We start from the raw sequence: 12,855 nt of genomic DNA, 5'->3' as shown, positions 1-12,855 counted from the left end.
AAGCAGAAGGAAGACACTATATAGTACGCAGTAGCATAAAAATAGCTTGAAATAGTTGAATAAATCCCATGCTATTGGGATTTAAAAGCTATGCAACCATCATATTTATCAAGCATTTGTATGCAGAGCACTGTACTAACCACTTGAGAGAGTTCAAGAGACTAAGAAGACACAATCCCAGTTCTAGTGTAGTGGGGCAATTTTGTGAATAAACACATAAACGTGCATACAAACATATAAATAGGTGTTTGCTGAGAATAGATGAAAATACCTAAGAGCTAAGAGTGACTGTTTGATTAATGTAACAGAATGTTATGAATTAATTGGCAAGGCTATAAAGTTGAGGTGGTCTTTTCCATATTTTCAGAAATTGGGGAGAAGCAAAAATTAATTTAAAAAATAACAGTAATTTTTTAAAAAGTACAATTGCCATTTATACTAATACACCAGGTCTGGAAAGAACAACAAGGCAGGACATACATATGCTTGACAAGTAGTTTCAGCAGGCAGCACAGACTCACAAGCAAACCACTTCTGATTTGGGAGGTCACATCCGAGGAATTGTTTGACTCCAAAACCCCAACAGGTACCACTTTGAAGAAAGGTATGCACTGCTCCCAAAACAAGTTGTTTCCAGCACCCATCTCCATTAATCAGTATTAATTCATTTCTCTCCATATCAAACAGGAACTCCTGACAGTTTTGAGACAGTTCATCAGCTCTCTCTCACCTTTCTTCCACTATATTCCAGGTTGCACCCTATTGCTTCTTCTCACTGGATCTCATTCTAAACTATCCCACTTATAACTAATCTTTCTTCATTGCTCTGACTTACCCTGCCCATCTTCAAAACCCTCTAGGCATCCCACCTCTTTGAGAAGGCTGAGCTTTCTTCTTCCAAGGTCGTATCCTTCTACCATTTCAACACACTTGCATCACCTTATATTTATAAACATACTCATGCTCACAAACGTAAACATTTAGTACAACAATTATCATGGGTATTACATATATGTAGAACTTATAGATAGGAAGGGAATGGAGGATAAAAGTTGAAATGTAATAGTTAAAAATCAAAAATTTATTCCATTTCATCCAGGAGGCCCGAGGCAGGGGAGGGTATGGAGGTCAAATAAAAATAAACTTAAAGGAATAGGGATCTGACACTGCTTGCTGGAAGACACACTATTCTAGTAACTCTAATAACAATTAGGGTATTTTTAAGCACTTACTAATGGACTATATGTATATATATATATAACGTGTGTTTATACACACACACACACAGAGTTATTCTTAAAGATCAAGAGAAACAGATTTCTCACACTTTCTTTAGACTCTGTTTCAGAAATTATTAACCATATTAGAAGGTGATTTCTGAAATCCAGCCTAAATTCCTCTTGCTGTAACATGTCTATTTCCTTAAGGTGTTTCTCCTTGAAGCTAGAGAATAAATGGTCAGTATTGTCATGCAAAAAAAAATACACTATTTGAAGTCTGTGTTTTCAAATTGCTCAGAGGAATAATCATCCAACTGGAAATTCAAGCAATAAAGCTTAGCATTCATGGTGAGCTTGCATATACAAGAACTCATACATGCATATCTATTTCAATTAATAATATCAAATGGGTCACTTTCAACAGTGTTGTTAATATAAGCCTGTCTAAAACTTTTCACATAACCTTGAGTTTTAATATGGCAATCTGGACTTCCAATCATTCCTGAGAGGCCATAGCTTGCAAGTACACTTTGTAGGTGTTCCCTAAACATTCCAGATAATAACCAGACCCACAGTTCTCTATCATTTACAGACAAGTATTCATATATTCAAAACACACTCACAAAAAAAGTTACCTATTTAATCAATAAACAGTTGCTAAACAAGACATAGCACTAAGAGATGCTATTTGCTAAACTAAAGGGATAAATGGAAAATAGATCATGTTTTAACTCTGAGCAAAAAGTAATCATTGAACTGTGACTTGGATGCAGAATAATATCTCTGAGGGTTTTCTGAGAAAAAGACAAGCCCAAAGCATTCAATATCTTGAATAAGTAGACCATGAAAGCTATAATAAAATGAGACAGTGTGCTCCCAAATAGAGATGGGAGGTCAACCAACAAAATCAATAGAATGGAAAGGCAATATTGAAACAAATGGAAAATAACCTCAGACAAAGCTACAAATCTGAAAATGAACATAATCCAGTTCTAAACCATACACTGCATATATGCTTGAGCATTTCTCACTTCAGTTGTTTTCCATGAAAAGATTTGAGGTGCTGCACGATACAAGCACTAAGAAAAGAAGATTCATGCAAAATAGAGCAGGAATAAACCAAGTGATTAAGCAAAATAAATATCTCTGGTTTTCTGGCATAATTGCTATGAATTTCAAAGATTTAGAGTACTTTTTGAATGACATCAGCAGCTGCTGCCTTTATGGTCGGCTGTTTTTTGTGCATTGTATCTCTGGAGCTGTTAATATTTAGGGACATTCTGCTGCATGGGAGATGTGTAAATGGAAACAGAAATTCAGCTCTTCTAGAAAAGGACTACAATGGTTGACTTAACAATAGGGATGGTCTTGTCATTCATAGTTCTCCTCAATTAATGTGCCTATGAGCATCATTATAACTTTTTCTCCGATACACAAAAGTCTTTTATTTCCACTTGAATTATCCAGATAATTTGGAATGGCGAAACTCTCGGGTGACTATTTCAAAGCACCTGGTGATGGTCATAGCATGAGTAGTTTAGAACAGCTTCCAAAAGCAGTCTTCACACCTCAAATAACACCTTTCCATTTTAAGTTCCACTACTAGAAACAATCAATCATATTTACTGAGCACTTACTGTGTGCAGAGAACTGTACTAAGCACTTGGGAAAGTACAGTACAGCAATATAATAGACACATTCCCTGCCCACAACAAGTTTACAGCCTGGGGGAGGGGGGGAGACACATATTATTAGTATGAATAAATAAATTACAGATATGTACATAAGTGGTATGGGACTAGGCAGGTGGGAGGGAATGAATAAAGGGAGCAAGTCAGGGTGACACAGAAGGGAGTGGAAGAAAAGGAAATGAGGCCTTAGTGAAGGAAGGCAGCTAGAATTTCCTGGGACTGGAGATTTCAGTGGTAAGAGGATGGAACCATAATTAATTTTAACATCTGTCTCCCCCTCTAAACTGTATGATCCTTGTGGACAGGGTACATGTCTATTACTGTGACTCTGTTGTGTGGCACTATTTCCAGTACTTACTGTGGTGTTCTGCAGACAGTTAAGTGCTCAATATGTACCACTGATAGACTGGTTAACTGGCAGAGCAGCAGGAGAGGCAGAGACCCAGAGAGGAAGAGACATAAGGATGGGTAAGCTGAAGACACGGGTCTTGGCAGGCTGGGCTCAGGTGGGCAGGGAATATGTCTGTTTATTGCTATATTCTACTTAACCAAGCACTTAGTACAGTGCTTTGCAAGCATTAAATGCTCAATAAATATGATTGAATGAATGAATGGGTTTCTTCTACAGAAGAAAACAAGAGACCATAGCGAAAAGCAATAAGACAACCCAGTTCCATGTGCTGACTTGTCAGTATTATGGGAAGGCAGTGACAAGCCTTCATGCACCATCTTCACATTGCTGCACAACAAAATTTGTTAACAGAAAAATGTTGGTACTGCCTCAAACTGCCCACACCTGGTTATCAGGCAAAAACTCCTCACCCTGGGCTTCGAGGCTGTCCATCACCTCGCCCCCTCCTACCTCACCTCCCTTCTCTCCTTCTACAGCCCAGCCCGCATCCTCCGCTCCTCTGCTGCTAATCTCCTCACTGTACCTCGTTCTCGCCTGTCCCGCCATTGACCCCCGGCCCACGTCATCCCCCGGGCCTGGAATGCCCTCCCTCTGCCCATCCACCAAGCTAGCTCTCTTCCTCCCTTCAAGGCCCTGCTGAGAGCTCACCTCCTCCAGGAGGCCTTCCCAGACTGAGCCCCTTCCTTCCTCTCCCCCTCGTCCCCCCTCCATCCCCCCATCTTACCTCCTTCCCTTCCCCACAGCACCTGTATATGTGTATATATGTTTGTACATATTTATTACTCTATTTATTTATTTATTTATTTTACTTGTACATATCTATTCTATTTATTTTATTTTGTTAGTATGTTTGGTTTTGTTCTCTGTCTCCCCCTTTTAGACTGTGAGCCCACTGTTGGGTAGGGACTGTCTCTATATGTTGCCATCTTGTACTTCCCAAGTGCTTAGTATAGTGCTTTGCACATAGTGAGCGCTCAATAAATTCGACTGATGATGATGATGATGATAACCAACCTTGCAAATCCATATGTCATTGATGAAAAAAACAGTGGAGTTAATTGTTTCACCTGGTTCTCATTTCATTGAAACCAAATGATAATACTTTCCTTTTCCTTTTACACACTGAATGAGATGGTCCTATTGATTTCATAGTTGAGATGCATTGCATTTCCAGGAATTTCAAATTTTTCACGTTTTCATTAATAGATCTTTCCAGGCATTATTCACTGTTCATTCATTGGACTGAGATTTCTTTCCAGCCCAACTTTGCCCAACATTTGTAAATGTTGTATTCCCCTTTGCAATTCTGCTGCTTTGTGGGTAAATATGACATTCTCATCAGCAAAGAAATGTTGCTGTTTACTCTAAATACTAATTCTCTTGAGTGAACTGTTGGAAAGACACCCAATAAGGCTGGCTGTAAACAGGTTTGATAAGACCGTTGTATTGCCTCCTTCCCCTTAATTGGTTGTAAGCTCACTGTGGGCAGGGAATGTTTCTACCAACTCTGTAGTACTGCACTTTCCCAAGCACTTAGTACAGTACTCTGTGGACAGTAAGCAGTCAATAAATACCACTTGATTTATAAAGCTTTGGCCGTTAATAATAGCAGTGATTTCCGTTTTCAAGTCTAGTTGATCTCCTTAGTAGGTTAACCGCCCTACCCCCACCACCTATCAGAAATATTCTTCCCCCTTCAATCAATATTGCATGTTTCTGTGTGGGTGATTTTTTTGAAGAATCAATTGGTGCACTCCAGTCTTCGACTTCCAGTTTCCCACTGCATCTGCAAAATTTCTTTCTAATTTGACATGTAGGTTTTCCATCAACTCTCTCCATCTTTGATATCTGCTCTTTGTTAGCCACTACAATCTCCTAACAATGGTGACGATATTCATGAAATTCTTACTATATGACAATCTTGTTGTTAAGTGCTGGATCAGATTCTTTATTCCTCCAACTGGTACCTTCAAAGTATACTTCAGCCTCAACTTCTCTGTCTGTCCGCTTGTTCATACCATGTCCCTGACCTGGAATTACTTCACCACCACATCCCTAGACCACAGTTTCACAAATAATAATAATAATGGCATTTATTAAGCACTTACTATGTGCAAAGCACTGTTCTAAGTGCTGGGGAGATTACGAGGTGATCAGGTTGTCCCACGGGGGGCTCATAGTCTTCATCCCCATTTTCCAGATGAGGTAACTGAGGCCCAGAGAAATGAAGTAACTTGCCCAAAGTCACACAGCTGACAATTGGCAGTCGGGATTTGAACCCATGACCTCTGACTCCAAAGCCCATGCGCTTTCCACTGAGCCACGCTGCTTCCCTAAATCTTCCCTAAATATTCCCCAAATCTTCATAGCCCCCAGTTAATATTTCTTTGCTAATTGGCATTTCTCCATAGAAATTTGAGGGTTTATCTTTTAATTTGGTCTTCTTATCTATTGACGATTTTGAGCACGTACAACATCATTCAGGGATCTGAGCCTGCGCAAAGAATGTTTTTGTCTAATTTTTGTGGCATTTATTAAGTTCTTTCTTGGAGCCAAGCATTGTGCTGGGAAGCAGCATGGCTCAGTGGAAAGAGCACGGGGGCTCTGCCATATGTCTGCTGTGTGACCTCGGGCAAGTCACTTAACTTCTCTGAGCCTCAGTTACCTCATCTGTAAAATGGGAATGAATCTGTGAGCCCCATGTGTGACAAACTGATCACCTTGTATCCCTATATCCCCCCAGCACTTAGAACAGTGCTTTGCACATAGTAAGCACTTAATAAATGCCATCATTATTATTATTATTATCAGGCACTCGGATCACGCAGTCCCTCTTCCACTTTGGAATCAATCAAATTTATCAAGCATTATCAGCTGTGTGACTTTGGGCAAGTCACTTAACTTCTCTGTGCCTCAGTTACCTCATCTGTAGAATGGGGATTAAGACTGGGAGCCCCAGTTGGGACAACCTTGTATCTACCCCAGTGCTTAGAACAGTGCTTGGCACAAAGTAAGCACTTAACAAATACCACAATTATTATTATTGTTAAACACAGTACAATGGAATTAGTAGACACGTTCCCTGCCCATGGTGAGTTTATAGTCTAGAGGGGGAGACAGACATTAATATGAATAACTCACAGCCTAAGAGGTATCTTATCCTGACTTTAGAGGAACACAGATGTTAACAGTGATAATGAATGGTATTTAGGGAGTGGCTGCTGATTGTAAAGTAGTCTTCTGTATGTTTGGGAAAGTACAATAGAAGAAAGTGACACATCCCATGCCCACTAGAAGGTTACATTTTAATAGAGGAAAAAAACACAAAAACAATTTGCATGGAGTTGGAGCAGTGGGAAGAACAAGAAGCAGCATGGCTTAATGGATAAAGCACAGGTCTGGGAGTGGTAACCCCAGCTCCTCCACTTGTCTACTATGTGACCTTGGGCAAGTCAATTCACTTGTCGGGGCCTCAGTTACCTTATCTGTAAAATGGGCATTAAGAGTGTGAGCCCCATGTGGGACAGGGACTGTGTCCAGCCTGATTAACTCATATCTACCCCGATGCTTAGAGCAGTGCTTGGCACTTAGAAAGTGCTTAACAAGTACCATAAATTATTATCATTAGCAAGGGTGAGTAGAAAGAATATGTCAGGATGAAATAAACTAAATAATTCCATAGACGATTGACTGCACCTGCTCAGGAAGTCAATAAATGCTCACCCTATGATATGGACTGACAACATAATTGTAATTGTGATATTATAATAATGTGAACAGAAAAAATATTAATACTTATAGTATTTTAAGTGCTTAGTATGTGCCAGGCAGTTCAGTAAGCACAGGGGAATATACAAGATTATCAGATCAGGTGCAATCTCCATCCTACATGGGGCTCACAGTAGGAGGAGGGAGAATAAGGATTAAATCCCCAATTTACAGAGATAGAAACTGAGGTACAGAGAATTCAAGTGACCTGCCCAAGGTCGCACAACAGGAACATGTCAGAGCTGAGATTATTATCTAGGTCTTTCCAGGCTCATGTTCTTTTCACTAAAACATGCTGTAATAAAAAAGAAAAAATAAATAAAAAGAAAATACAGGGCAGTAATAAGACCATAGCATGGTAAAATTCAATTAAAGTTCACTGAATCACATCAATGGAGGAATAACAGTTTACTAAAATTTACAATACGTAAAATCTTCCACTTAGAAAATAATTTTATGATAGCATTATCAAATTTATAAAATAATGGAGGAAATACAGACAGCATTTGTTTCCCAATTGACCCATTATATTTTAAGGATATCAGTGTAATCTTATTTATATTCAGAAAGCTCACTGACACTGCTCTTGGCATAATGTACCAATGGGAATGTTTCTAGCTATCAGCAATATTTTAAATACAGTTAACTTCAGTTGAATTGAGACTGACTGATGGAAGTAATTGAAAAGCACCCAAGGCAACAAATAATGCATGAAGGAATTCAGCTAAAGTGGTTTCCTCTCTCAAGTTTACTTCTGCAAATTCAATTCCGTTTTGTAAAACTGACAATTATAACATTCTCAAGACTTAACAAATGATCCCTCATCCTAGTAATACTCGTTATTATGAAATAAACAGAAATTGTGACTTCTCAGGTCTATCTATTATTTTATATGAAACATTCTGGAATGCAGGGACTGAATTATTTGTCATAGAGGCTCATGTAGAGAAACATAACTGTTGTCTCTAACATCCTTAAAAAAACACAGTACAGTGGTTGGACAAAGCCAAACATGATTTTTTAAAGTTTTGGGGGTTTTGTTGAATATTGATGTTTAAACCTAAAATTTTACAGGGGAAATGTAAGTCTACAGACTAATAGTAGCAAAAATTGTCTCATGCAGACCTGCCTCTGCATCTGTCCCAAGAATTTTCTCAGTGCATCTACCACCAGCTTGATATCCTAGCCTGATCATAGGGTGAAGAGTAGTGGGTAAAGAGGCGGACAAAGGACAAAATTCATCAATCAATCAATCAATCGTATTTATTGAGCGCTTACTATGTGCAGAGCACTGTACTAAGCGCTTGGGAAGTACAAATTGGCATCACATAGAGACAGTCCCTACCCGATAGTGGGCTCACAGTCTAAAATTCATGGACAGCTGATAGGAGTTTTTTGCTTGATGTATAGAGAAATGGATAGTCATTGGAAGATTTGAGAAGGAAATCATTATAATAGTAATTGTGGGTTTTTAGGTGTTATGCTAAGTGTTAGGGTCGATATAAGATAGTATTGATATAAAATAGTCAGGTCAGACACAGTTCCTAGCCCAGATGTAAGCAGAGCAAAGTTAAAAAAAAATGATCTGGGCAATAGATTATACTGGAGACTGAAGAAGGGAGACTAACAGAGCAATCTTTTCTGTGAGAAAGAAAGAGTATGAACAACGAACTGGCCTTTGTAGGGAGCGAATGTGTACGTTAATTGTTAAATTACATTTTCCCAAGTGCTTAGTACAGTGCTTTGCACATAATACGTGCTCAATAAATACAACTGAATAAATGAATTAATGAAAGGAATGGTGGATGCGAGAAATATCATGGAGAAGGGACTGGCAAGATTTTAGGAGTAGAAAATCTGAGGGCAAAGAGATAGGGATGAGACTAAAATAACACTTAGGATACTGGACTAGGAAGGAAAATGGTGGTGAGAGATAGAGAAGTTAGGCTATAGCAGAGACAGTTTTAGACATGCTCAGTTCAAGAGGCCAGTAGAACCACCATATCATAAGAGAAAAAAAGAAACTTTCCAGAGGAAAAAGAAACCAACCATTTTCATGATTATCCTTGTTAAAGCTTGATCAAAACCTTCTAATAGCAAATCGTTGCTTTTCCAACTTGGCTCATTCAAAAGAACAGATTAAAGAAATAAGTATTCCCAGATCAAACTCAGCCAATGGCTACTTAACCAAAACTGAGAGTTTAAAATAAAATGATGTGTATGAAGCGAAGAAAACTTACATCTGCAACCCATTATTTGCAATGGATCACTTCAGCTATTAATGCTTCTAAAATTGTAGTTTGAATAAGAGCTTATTGGATGGTAAATCATTTTTTGCATAATAGCAGTTCTAAGCATCAAAACCTAATCTCAATGATGACTAAACATTAATATTTCAAGGACTCATTTGGTACAACAACTTGTATCTACCCCAGTGCTTGATGTATAGTAAACAGTGCTTGATACATAGTAAACACTTAAATACCATTAAAAAAAAAATCCAGGTTCAACCCATTCTATGAAAGATACTTTCTTCCCATCTTGTGCTCATTCCTTCCTACTCCTTACTTCATTTTATCTTGGGCAGAGACTCACCTTGATTTGAGTATTACAGGTGTGTGAACCTTAAATATTGTAACGAAAGTCTACCTTGACAATGAAGTCATTCTAGTTTATTTTATTCATTCAATCGTATTTATTGAGCACCTATTGTGTGCAGAGCACTGTACTAAGCACTTGGGAAGTACATTTCCTTTCTGCCACATTGGAATTTAGTAAAGAACCCCCAACTACCTAAAAGTAAAACCAAATAAGATCCTTAGAGAAGTTGGAAAATCATGTACTCTTTTCAGTGAATAATACAAGTAACTCAAAGAAACCAAAAACAACAGGATAGAGAGACTGAATTTCAAAGGGCCTAGGATTACTACATTAGAGTTTAGAAAGCAAAGACTCCATGGAGAGCAAAAAACAATAGGGGAAGGGAAAATAGGAAGAACAGAAGGAATAGAACAGAGGATTTCTAAAGTCATAAATATAGCCTAGAACATTGTGAGGTTGAAGCCAAAGGCATCAGAAGTCTTGTTGTGAATAAGTCTAACTATAAAAGTGAGTTCTGAATTTAGCATCTGAGGATAATGGAGTCTTAGAGGAAATAAAATATACATATTGTCTTTTATATAATACTTAAATTAGAACATCATAGCAATCTTTTCCCTGAAAACTTTGCAGAAAAGGTGCTCTGTCCTTTGTAAAGCATTCATGTGTTTGTTTCTAGAGTTAAATTAAATAAAATTCGAAGGTAAAGGGGGAAATCGACATTCAACATGTACTCTACAGATTGGAGTTTCTGCAGATGTTAGAGAAAGGCAAAGTCATTTGTTCCAGGGCTAAGAAAATGTCTGAAAAACTTTACCAGCAAAGAAAGACATCAATCAAGTCTTGCGGCTTCTTCTGATTATCATGAAGAGGGTGCTTATAAAAACCTGTAAAGTGACATGCAACTCAAGCTAGGAATTTTATGGTATTAGTGGTGGAATGCTTCTCTGAAAACATTTATGGAGATGTGGAACACCTCCAAAACCATGGACATTGTTTAGTGAAGAGAAGCAGAGTGGCCTTCTGGATACAGCATGGGCCTGGAGTCAGAAGGACCTGAGTTCTAGTTTGGGCTCTGCCACTTGTCTGCTGTGGGAATGTGGGCAAGTCCCTTCACTTCTCTGTGCCTCAGTTCCCTCATCTGTAAAATGAGGATTAAAACTGTGAGCCCCATGTGGGACAGGGACTGTGTCAAACCTGATTTGCTTGTACCTAACCCAGCGCTTGTAAAAGAGTGCCTGGCACATAGTAAGCACTTAACACCCTAAAAACCACAAAAATTATTTATTATCATTATTATTAATGACCTCCTTCTTGCCAAATTATGCATATATACGTGAATTTTGTACAGCTGAGGATGGGGTAAATGTCAAGAGCTTAAAGTGAATAGTTCCAAATTAATATGAGATGTAGAAGGAAGAGGGAGTTAGGGGAAATGAGGGTTTAGTCAGAGAAGACCTCTTGGAGATGTGATTTTAATAAGGCTTTGAAGAGGGGAGAGTAGTCATCAGTGGGAGTTCTAGGCTGAAAGAGGACATGGTCAAGGGATTGACAGCAAGGTAGATGAGTTCTAGGTACAATGACACGATTGGTGTTTTAGGGGTGAACTATGTGGGCTGGGTAGTAGTAATAGATCAGTGACATAATGCAGGAGTAGGAAGAGCTTTAAAGTTGGTGGTAAGCAGTTTCTGTGTGATGCAGTAGTAGATAGGCAGCCACTGGAGATTTTTAAGAAGTGGGAAGATGTAAATGGATTTTTATTTAAAAAATGATCTGGGCAGAGTGGAGTAAGGATTGCAGTGGGGTGAGACAGGAGGCAGGAAGATCAGCAAGGAGACCACTGCAGTAGTCAAAGCAGGATATGTTTGGATTAAGGTGGGAGCAGTTTGGATGAAGAGGAAAGGGAGGATTTCAATGATGTTGTGAAGGTAGAACAGACAGGATTTAGTGACAGATTGGATAAATGGGTTGAATGAGAAAGATGAGTCGGGGAATACACTAAAGTTAGAGTTGTGAATACTAAAGTTAGGAGTTGTTGGATTCTGAGCTAGTGTGACTTGGCTCAGACAAAACACATCCAAACTGGTTCCCTAAGCCCTCTCACAGTGTATGCTGCTGGACGTGGTGGTACATCATCATCATCATCATCAATCGTATTTATTGAGCGCTTACTGTGTGCAGAGCACTGTACTAAGCGCTTGGGAAGTACAAATTGGCAACATATAGAGACAGTCCCTACCCAACAGTGGGCTCACAGTCTAAAAGGGGGAGACAAAACCAAACATACTAACAAAATAAAATAAATAGAATAGATATGTACAAGTAAAATAATCACATCAGGTGAGGTAGTATGGGTGATCTGATAACAAATAACCATATTTACTGCAAAAACACTTCAAGATACTGCTGGGCAGTAAAAAATATTTTTCTCCTCTTGAGAAGCAGTGTGGTCTAATAGAAAGAAAATGGGCCCGGGTGTCAGGGGAGTTGGATTCTAGAGAAGCAGCATGGTGAAGTGGATAGAACATGGGCTTGAGGGTCAGAAGGTCATGGGTTCTAATTCTGTATCTGCCACTTGTCTGCTGTGTGACCTTGGGAAAGTCACTTCACTTCTCTGTGCCTCAGTTACCTCTTCTGTAAAATGGAGACTGAGATTGTGAATCCTACATGGGACAGGGACTGGCTTCAGCCCAATTTGCTTGTATCCACCCAGCACTTAAGTGCACATAGTAAGCACTTAACAAATGCCACAATCATTAATTCTGGCTCCACTACTTGCCTGCTGTGGGACCTTGGACAAGTCACTTTACTTCTCTGTACCTCAGTTACTACACCCGTTAAATGGGGATTAAGATTGTAAACCCTATGTAGGACAAAGACTGTCCAACCCGATTATTTTGTATCTACCCTAGTGCTTACTACAGTGCCTTGCACATGAATATCTTAAAAAAATGCACTGGGGACAGAACACTGCTCATACCAATTAATTCATGATATCTTATCTTTTATTTTTTAATGATATATGTTAAGTGCCAGGCACTGTATTAAGTGCTGTAGTAGATACAATCTAATCATGTTGGACAGAATCTTTTGGGGGCTCAGGATATTAATCTCCATTTTACAGATGAGATAACCAGAGAACGGAGAAGTTAAGTGAGTTGCTCCA

This window comes from Tachyglossus aculeatus, chromosome 17, assembly GCF_015852505.1.
Source record: "Tachyglossus aculeatus isolate mTacAcu1 chromosome 17, mTacAcu1.pri, whole genome shotgun sequence".
Classification (NCBI taxonomy): Eukaryota; Metazoa; Chordata; class Mammalia; order Monotremata; family Tachyglossidae; genus Tachyglossus; species Tachyglossus aculeatus.
Note: the sequence above shows the minus strand (reverse complement) of the source record.